Below are 10,258 nucleotides of genomic sequence, written 5' to 3'. Positions count from 1 at the left end.
GAAGGTAAAATGGTACTGGGATTGGTATTGGAATGTTGAATGTAATAAATTATTGTGAACAACTCTGTAAAAATAAAAAATAAAACCAAATTTCAGCAAATCAAAATGAAAGAAATGAGAGAATCTGAATAATTATCTAGTCTTGCACTCCTTATGCAAAATAACTGCTCATTTATCAGAAGCAAATTTAACCTGTGCCCCTGACTATTTGGTAAATAGGAGTGATGGCGATAGTTCAGTAACCTATCTTTTTGTGGAGATCATATTCTAGTCCTGTCAATAAACTTTGAAATTTCTCCATTTTACTTGTAAAAAGCAAATAAATGCATCGCCTGTTGGCCTTTTGTCTAAGATCAAGTGTGGCATCTGTTATCAGTTTAATACCTGATACGTCCTCTATCTGAGGACAAGATATTAAATGGACTTTTGGAGCTAGGAGTTGGAATAGGAGCTTTCTCCATTCACTCCACACATTAACCTTACATTGCAGTACCTCCAGGAATGATGCACGGAAAAAAAATTTTTAAAAAAGTAAATCAATGTAATAAATAATCAATTAATTATTGATTGGTCTTTATTTCATAAGCAAAATAACAAAAGAAAAGATTTTACTCTAAAAAGAAGACAAAATATTCCAAACTGACATGCAAATCTGGGGATACAGCGCAGGTCAGAGGGTGTATGTGCCTAACCAATCTTGGATGAGGCCTATGACCGAACCAAACTGAAAACAGTCCTGCTCCCAGACAGCAGTGTCCCTGCCAGGACATGCTCCTTGCACCACACCAAAAAAGGATATTGATCTCCAACATCCCCAAACCAAAGGAGTGTGCAAGCATCACCAACAAAGGTGTGACCATGGTGGTCTGTAACCTAGAGTGTGGGCAGGCACACCAAAGTGCAGATAGGCAAGCACCACAGCCAAATGTGTCACATTCCCTTGCCGCAGTCATCGCAACAACAAAGAGAAGGGAAGGAATAAAGGAAAATTAAGTGAACATATAAGTAAATGATCATTAACAAAAGTAACATAAAATCCACCTAAGCTATTCAAGAAAAACATTTATTTTCCACAGAGTCAAACCTATTTTCTTATTTAATCTTGAAGTTTTATGTGATAAAAAAATTATCTACTACTTTCATTTCACAATCTTTCAATCCGAAAGATTGAAGAAGTTAAATAATGTTGGAATCAAAACAGCCTTTAAGTATGAAAACCAAAATACAAATGAACTCTTTGATTTTAAGCACACATTCTGCATTTCCTCCCATGTATTAAAATAGACTATTATTTGTAAAATTAAAATATTAAACTGGAAAAAATATTTACCCTAAGATTCAGAAACAAACATAAAAAAACCATGGCCAAATACCTAAAGCCCACAAAATCAATCCATGCCTACCTGTCCATACAGGAACTTCAGGGAAGATTCTTTGTGTTGCACTATAAAGCCTTCACTGTATATTAGATGCTGTCACAGAGGAAAGTATTTTTAAGCAGGGTTCAACTACGCATATGGAAATCAGGAAAAATTAAGATTTGAGTTGTGAACATTCCAAATGAATTTCTAAGGAATCCATCTGTTCTATAAAATGAGCGACCATATAAACACAGCTTTGCACTCAAGCACTGAAACAAACTAATGTAATAACTTGAGCAAAGTAAAAAAAAGGAATACGTTGCCAATTCTTGTCTTTGTGGCTCTTAAAGAAAATTCATAGGTATCCCTACAGATCCCAGTGTCATACCCATATTGGTGGTAGGCACCCAGACCCAAAACACAACCATCACACTTGACTTTGTTTCACAACTTCAAGATTAACATAAAAATTCAATGGAATGAGGTCAGTATAAAGGAGAAGAATAAATTTTCAAAGAGGATTTCAGATCTGAAATGAATTGTGAGGTGAGAAAATACCATCTGCATTTAAAAAAAAGCACCATCTGAGGACTATCAACTTAATCATTCTGATGCAGAGGTGGGTTAGCCCTTGCCTATTCACATATCTTTGCCTTGAAGGAGGAAAATCCGAGAGCCATGAGCCAGACACACAGGCAAGTTCCCCACCACTCAGTCTTTCTGCTGCCTGATCTTCCATTTTTCTACTTTAGTCACTTCTCATTTTCTTCTATTCTCATTGTGCTCATTTTCCTCATCTTAGGGGCTTTCTCCTTTCCATTCTCTATCCTTCCTCTGAGTCCTTTTCTCCCACTTCTAAACAGCTCCATCTTAAAGTCATTCTGAAAGCAGACAAGATAGGAATCTGTCAGAGATTGGACTAGGGTGTTAGGGGGAAAATGCAGACGTGAAGGCATCCAGCAGACGAGCACCCTAGCAAGGTAAGCAACATGTCACAAACGGATATAATGGCACTGGACAGGGAGCAGAGTCCCTGAGGGCATCTCCTTAGCATGGTGACCTAGCGTAGGGATCTGGATTTTGGTTGGACAACCTGGGCCTTGAAATCCAAGTCTAGTCACTATGAGGAGCACTGGCCGTAGAGCCTGGTAGGGATCGGGACAGATGGGGGTTATCCAGGAAAGACAGCCCACATGATGGAGCCAGAGCAAGAGTATAGCATGTCAGGGAAAGGCTTGTGGCTGACACAAGTGACCACTGTATATGGGGGGTGAACAAATAACATGTTTTGGAAAATGAATGACACCTTTATCAACATCAAAATCAGAGATTCAACGGTATAGAAAGAAGAAATATGAATGAATTCTCTCTAATTAAGGTATCACCATAAATCCATGGATTTCAGGAGACAAATTATATATGTATATATAGTATGTGTGCATGCGTGTGGAGAGATACACTGTGCATAAATCTGTAGTTATGTAGTTGTGTGCATTTAAACACACATGCCTAAGGCCAAAGTATGACAACTGTCTAACAATAAGCATTCTTAAACGAGTCTTGTAAAAGAGCCAGGCATCTTCTGAAAAAATCACTGCTTCAAGGTCGGTACAAAATGAGAATACAAGTTCACTACTGAAAAAAAAATTTCCTTCAGTGACAATTTCTGGCTTAATGAAAATGTCTTTCTAAAGGCTCAAAGCTTCTAAATGCAGAAACATTTAATAACTTAATAATGATGATGATGATGATAATGATGATGATGATAACTAACTAAAGTAAACGCAACTTGACACAACGTGCACTCTTCCACCCACATTCACTTTATCTTTTGATGTGATGACCAAGGCAGTCATACACATCCTACTCCACTGTGGCACACGCATCAAACAGCCATGCTCACATCTTTCCCAGGGCACTGCCCACTCACTGCAGGCAGTACTCATTTCACTGCCTTATCACCAGGGACCACACTTTGGCTGGGAAGCTTAAACACATCTTCCTGCAGTGCTTTCCAAACGTCAATGACGTTCACGCGTGTGCTGGATACAGTGCTCAGACCACAGCTCTTTTTAATCATGGTGCTCAGAGAAAGAGAGAGAGAGAAAGAGAGAGAGAGAGAGAGAGAGAGAGAGGAGGAGGAGGAGAGAGAGAGAGAGAGAGAGAGAGAGAGAGAGAGAGAAGCCAAGTTCTATTGCCGGCACTGGGACAGCAGAGATCACAGATGGCACAGCTGCCAGTATCAAACAGCAAAGCTGCCAGGATTACACTTGGTGCATTCAGTCACAGAGATTGAGCTTTCAGCCTTAGGCTTACAAGGCAAGCAGTCTAAGCCACTGAGACCCCCAAGAGAATTAGACTTTTTTTTTGGCTGTGCTGGGTATCAAACCCATGGCCCCATACTCACAAGGTATGATCTCTATTACTGAACCACATCCTCAACCCCTTAATATCCATCTTCAGGTAAGGGATTACCTGTGGGAATGAAGAGTTCTCTCACAAAGTTTTTAAAATTAGACATTAGTTCCACTGACATTTAACTATTTTGCAAGAAAGTACTTCTATCATTACACCCAGGAAGTAAACTAGTTACTCCTACAAAAGGCTTCAGGGATAATGCTCCAGGGGCCATCTCTGAATCTTTTAGAATCACTTAATGAGCCGTATCCCCCAGTTCTCCCTAAAAGTAAGTTAAGCACTTTGGAAAGCTGTGTTAATTCTTCTTCAGGCCATTTAACTAATTAATACTTCAGCACTTTAGTAAATTATTACTTCAGTATACTAAATAATAGATCCTACTGGCTGAATTGGTCTTGATCATGTGCCCTTTTAAAATATTCCCAATTTCAGTAGGAGATACAGCATATTACATAACTCAATTTTTTTAAAATACAAATGTCCCAGGATATGCTGACAGCAAAGAGAATAGGAAGAAAAATACCAAATTAAGAAAACACAAAAGATAATGAGGTTTTGAAAAGGCCAGCAATTTGATAAAGTCAGTAGAATAACCCTCCAGGCAAGAGAAACAATTCCTCAGATAGCAAGACTGCGTATTCTATTCAAAAAAAAAAGGAGCTGGGCCTGGGGGATGGCAGGCGCAGGGCAAGAGCTAGATGATGAAACTGTTGATGATATCTTACAGGAAGGATATAGAGTACTCTACTGACAGAATTTCAGATAAATTTCACTTGGGCAAGAGACTTGTTCATCAAAAGATCGATGAGAATTCAAACTGGCCAGAGACAGCACCCTGTTGGTAGGTACTATTCAAGAGATGGCAGGAAGGATGAGTGAAGTTGATCATGTGGTTCGGTTAGGGTAGAGGGGAACATGAAAGGAGGAGTTGAAGCTCTAAACCAGGATTCTAGGCTTAATCAACCATGGTTTTACAAAGTGAGAGAGTCAGAGCAGACGGAACTAAAAGTTGGGAGATGAAGGGTTTTGTGTTAAAATCTAGCCCAATCGAAAGAGCAAGAAAAATAAGAGCATGAAAACTCCCACTGATTTGGGATTGTCACTGGTTCTGTTCAATCAACAACACAGTAGGAACTACATCCTAGGCACTGGTGAGCTAAGCATGAATCATTTCAGGGGAATGACTGAATGCAGATGCCAGATTATCAGAGGAGCTGATGGCAAATGAATGAATAAATACCGTGGCTCTAAAGAAATTTGTTAGTTACTTGGCAACCACTGGACATGAAAGAACAAGACGAACAACCATATGGTAAAAGAAATCTATACACAATGACAATTTAAAGTGCTGTATTCTGATTTGGATCATGGAACAGAAAAAAAAAGACATATATAGAGCAACTGGGGAGATTTGAGAAAAGAGCACAGTTAAGTGAATAATACTGTAATCTCTCAGTTCTGACAAATGTTCTACGGTTATACAAGGTATTAATGTTAGGAGAAACTAGGTGAAAGATACAGAAATATCTGCACTATATTTGCTATTTTTCTCTTCTAAAATTATTATCAAATTGAGAGTTTAGCACAGTGGGTAGAGCATTTGCCTTGCACAAAGCCGACCCGGGTTCGATTTTTCCGCCCCTCTCGGATAGCCTGGCAAGCTACAAAGAGTATCCCACCCACATGGCAGAGCCTGGCAAGCTCCCTGTGGCATATTCAAAATGCCAAAAACAGTAATAACAAGTCTCACAATGGAGACGTTACTGGTGCCCGCTCGAGTAAAATGATGAACAACAGGAGGACAGTGCTATAGTGCTACTAACCAAAAACAACAGAAATCTAAAAAGCAATAAGCCATCAATAAATTTCCACTCCCCAAATTAAAAAAATATATTAATTAAAAGTGTTTTCACTTACTTTTAATATAAAGGCACCATGGTTACATACTAATTATTTTAAACCATTGGATAATACAGAAAAATATATTTTAATGTCACAGTTTACAAATAACAACTGTCAACTTTAGCATTTTTTCAACTATCACTGAGACTATACCCCTAGCATGGTGTTCCCCCTTAATATTCTATCATGAGTTTTCCTTCTTGTGTAGTCTGAAAGTTCTTTTAAAAGCAGTTCAGTAATTATCAATTGCTATGTGTACCACAATGAATTATCTAGTCCACATTTATTTCACAGTTACATTATTTTTCATTTTTCTCCATTTCATATGTAGTTTCATGTGCATAAAAGAAATAGTCATGTTCATTTATAAAATATTCCAGAAAGTGGAGATCCTAGCAGAAGGATCGATTGATGGAACACTTGAAGGAAATAGCATCGGTCTGATCTCCAAGGTGATGGAGCCAATTCATACTCCAGAGAGGAAAATGCTGAAAGTCAGTCTTCTCCATCCACCAACCAGGTATATAAACATTTTTAATTGTTTGTTAATTTACCAGGATAAAAATTTTCACTTCAAAAATATTTTTCTACTTTCTAGTGAAATAATATATTTCTATGTTTGCTTTCTAGTCACTTTTGTTTTCTCTTTATAACTATCTGCTTGTGCTTTTTTCCTGCTTTTAATGTTGAGATCTTAACATATCTTATTTTTTCCTAATTTCTTTATTATCATGAACCTTCTACCAGTTGTAGTCGGGGCCAAGACTTGCTATTTTATTTATACTTTGATGTACAGAGTTTGTTTGGGGTATTATATAGTTTAATTTTTCTTAAAATTCCTTTTGCTGTGCTAAGTTTATACACTTAACTGCCTTAAATATTCAACCAACTACTAACAATAGTTTAACAGAACACTTAAAATGTAGGAGAAAAGCCAGATAAACTGTTCATCTTAATAAAATCATTTTTATTTGAAGATTTCAGTTACGAACAATTAGAATTTTATAGTGGTTGACAATATACTAGTTTTATTATTTCAATCACATGATTATTGACAATAATGTCTATTGAGACAGGCCTTCCATTAGGGTTATTTATCTAAGATGGTGGTTATCTTTTTTAAGCACTTAAATTTAGCTCAGGGATTAGCCCAGAAAGCTCCCAAAGTGAAAACACAAAAAATTAATCTCAGAACATGACTATGTCAGGAAATATCTGGTTCAGTCATTCCCCAAAACACAGAAGACTGTATTAACTCCATTATGACTCTAATTATTAGTCATTACTTTCCCCGCTGCATTTCTAAGCAAAATTTCAATTCTCTCATTTTGTCTTTGGGCTACAAAGAAGAAAAAATATTTAAAGAGAAAAAGAAAAAAAAAAGAATGAACTAAGAGTTCCTAGAACCTAGAACTTGCAAAGTCTGGAGGACAGATATGTAAATAATATTTATTTTTCTAAATATTTAGTTATGATACACAGCTGGAGAAAAGTGCCATATCATACTTGTAGACAACTAAAACACAGGATAAAACTGAGTGAACCACTAACTATAAAACAATTCTGACAATTGAAGAGCAATACCAAGAGTTACTTTCTATTACAAAACCGAGTAACTATTTAAGATAGTGAATATAATGAAAACAAAATCATTTAAAGAGCTCAAAAATCCTCATTTTGAAAACTTCCAGAATAAATGCTTTAACCACAGAATAAGACAATCTAAGTCAGTTTACATTAGTGTAAAAATATAGCTGCAGGAGATCCTCAATAACACAATAAATCACAACCTCTCTCTGAGAAGAAAAAAAAATTGTTTAAGAAAAATCCTGCTGTGAGGGCCAGGTCTAGTCCAAATTTATTTCTAGAATTCAAGCACTGCATAACTAAAATGTGTTTCAATGATGCTGAACATCAAGTTATATAATTATCAAATTACCGTGCTCTATTTTGCTTTCTCAGCAAAGAACATGATGGGACTGGGTGACAGCCAGAGAAGATAAAAAATTTAAAGCAGCTTGGTGTAGTCTTCTTACAATAGAAAACAACTTTTATCTTAAAAATCACTTAGGTTAAAAAAATCCACAAATTTCTATTAGTGTGTCCCACGTCTAAGAAAGCATTATAAAATGGTCTTTAAAAGCCTCGATTATTGTTCTGTCACTTTTTTCTCAAGGTATTTTTAGTTGTTTCCATTATTGGGGGATGAGGGCAGAAGCTTATTCAATAGTACTTAACATAAAATTGTTCCTCAGTCTCCATGGAGGTTTGATTTCAGAACTGCTGTCACAGATACTAAACTCTGAGAATACTTTCCTACATTTCTTGTAGTCTCTAATTAGGACAACACCTCATACAATGATAACGCTATGTAAATGATTATACTATGTTGTTTAGAGAAGAAAAAGTCTGTGCATGTTCAGTATAGAAGCAAACAACATATTACGTAATATTTTTTGCCCACAATTGGTTGAATCCACAGATTTAGAACCTATAGGTTCAAAAAACTTAAATTTAATCTTTATTAGATTAAAATTACCAAATATTCCATTGTCATTGAAAGTATCACATGCACTGTTGAACATTCAAATACATTTTACAAAAAAATTAATAGCAGTCATTTATTTAAATAGCAATAATGACAAAATTATGGAATATATTCCAAAAAATATCATGTTTATTGACTCCAAAGCATCAGATAGCTGTTGAATATTGAAACTGTCATCTAAACCCTATTGATTTATTAATAATTATACTGAAGGATAGTGATCTTTGACAAAATGGATGATCTCCTCTAAGACACAGTAAGAGTATAAATGCAATAATTAGGAGATTGAACCAACATGGGGAAGCTTTAAGGGCCAAGGAAACAGTACAGCAGGTAAGGCACTTGCCTTGCACACAGCTGACCTAGGTTTGATTCCCAAGCACCCTTTATGGTCTCTCAAGTCCATCACGAGTTAGCACAGAGCCAGAAGTAAGCCCTGAGCACAACCATATGTGGTCCCCAAAGAGAATCAAAAAAAATTTTTGAAAAGAATTATTACACATGAACTATGAAACAGCTCTTATTTTCTTGTTCACAAAGAAGTTTCCAAATAACAAGTTGTTTTACTTAAAGTTGTTTGAAAAAGTCAAGTAAGATAATAGCTTCAGTCTCTTACAAATATATACAAACCTTAGAGGACACTGATAAAGGCTACAGAAGAATAAATAACTTATTATCAGTAAAGTATTATTTGTGCAGATTTAAATCAATCACTTGAAACAACTAATCTACTTAATATGTTTTTTTTTTACTTAAAAATGATTCGCTGGAAATTGAAAAATGTAAAGGGTGATCACAGTTACCAGGGTTCAGAGGACTTTCCCCTTCCTTAGGCCTCTTTTCTTCATTAGCCTTCTCCTAGAACACAGAAATTGCATTTTAGATTGTATTTTCGTGCAAAATTTTTAAACACAAAAACCTAACTTTTATATTTGCAGAGAATCAAGCCAAAAAAGTACAGTCAGTGAAAGAGACACTGCCCTCTGGTGAGTATGCACAACCCAAAGAAGAGCAACATGACATCAGACATGGGAGTCACCCTTTACTGCTGTCTTAATTCTTTACTGGCCTAAAATATGAAAGACAGGATGATTAACTGATAGTTGATCCTGAAGATAATAAGCGAACTTTCCTAAGGGATCTCTAGGCTGACAGTCAGCAAAGGCGGGATGATGGGAGAGGCACCTCCCAGATCACAGCCCAACCCTTCAACCTATTTTTGCTTTCAGTAAACTAAAAGCTACTGCAGTTCATAAATCTCATTTAATACAACATCTGGTTTTTAACCAAACTGAATGATCAAATTAATTCAAAGATTTCTGGGGGAAAAAACACATGTCACATATAAGTAACTGCAAAGCACTACACAAGATGGCCGAGCCCTTCTCCATAATGCAAGCAATTCATCGGCACATTCACCACAGTGCTCCAAGAAAAGCGCCCATTTCACAAAGACTAAAAGAGTATCTTTTCTGCAAGATACCAGCGTAACAAGGAACATTTGTAAGTGGGCTTGCAGATGTACCTACGCATGTAATTATTTGCTCTTATACAATGTACATTCTCCAATAAAAACTCATAATTGTTTAATTATTCCTTTTCCAAATGAAGAGATTCAATGCACTTTAAACCCACTTACATGCAATACATTTGATTATCTGCAAGAAAAATTGTCTTCAAAGATAAAATTCAGCGGCTGAATTATACACAAAAATCTTCATATAATTGATACTGAAAAATCAATCTCATGACTCAGTAAGTCAAGGCAGCAATCTCCTTAGCTTACCTCGATGTATCCCTGGGATGGAGTTTTAAGCCAAGACTGGAGTAACTGAGACTGATTTGGTCAGCACTAAAGCCCATATCTAGGCCCATCAGTTCAGACAGACAATCATGGTCAGGCATTTGAGACATAACAAAATTAAAAAGTGGAACTAAGATCATGTTATTTCAAAAGTTTGAACTTACACTTTAAAAAATGAAACATGCATATCAACATTTTAATAAGAAACTATAATTTAAATACAAT

General features: G+C 36.2%; 1 non-coding gene across 1 annotated transcript; it reads left to right on the top strand.

Annotated features, from left to right (window-relative positions):
- Window positions 1-327: 327 nt before the first annotated feature.
- On the top strand, window positions 328-515 carry LOC130045614 (U2 spliceosomal RNA). The gene has a single exon (XR_008795590.1). It is a non-coding gene; the product is annotated as a U2 spliceosomal RNA (small nuclear RNA).
- The last annotated feature ends 9,743 nt before the right edge of the window (window positions 516-10,258 follow it).

The sequence above is a fragment of the Sorex fumeus genome, unplaced genomic scaffold, assembly GCF_029834395.1.
Source record: "Sorex fumeus unplaced genomic scaffold, SorFum_2.1 ptg000128l, whole genome shotgun sequence".
Taxonomy (NCBI): domain Eukaryota; kingdom Metazoa; phylum Chordata; class Mammalia; order Eulipotyphla; family Soricidae; genus Sorex; species Sorex fumeus.
The sequence above is the reverse complement of the archived record's forward strand: the minus strand, read 5'-3'. Positions and strand labels throughout refer to the sequence as shown.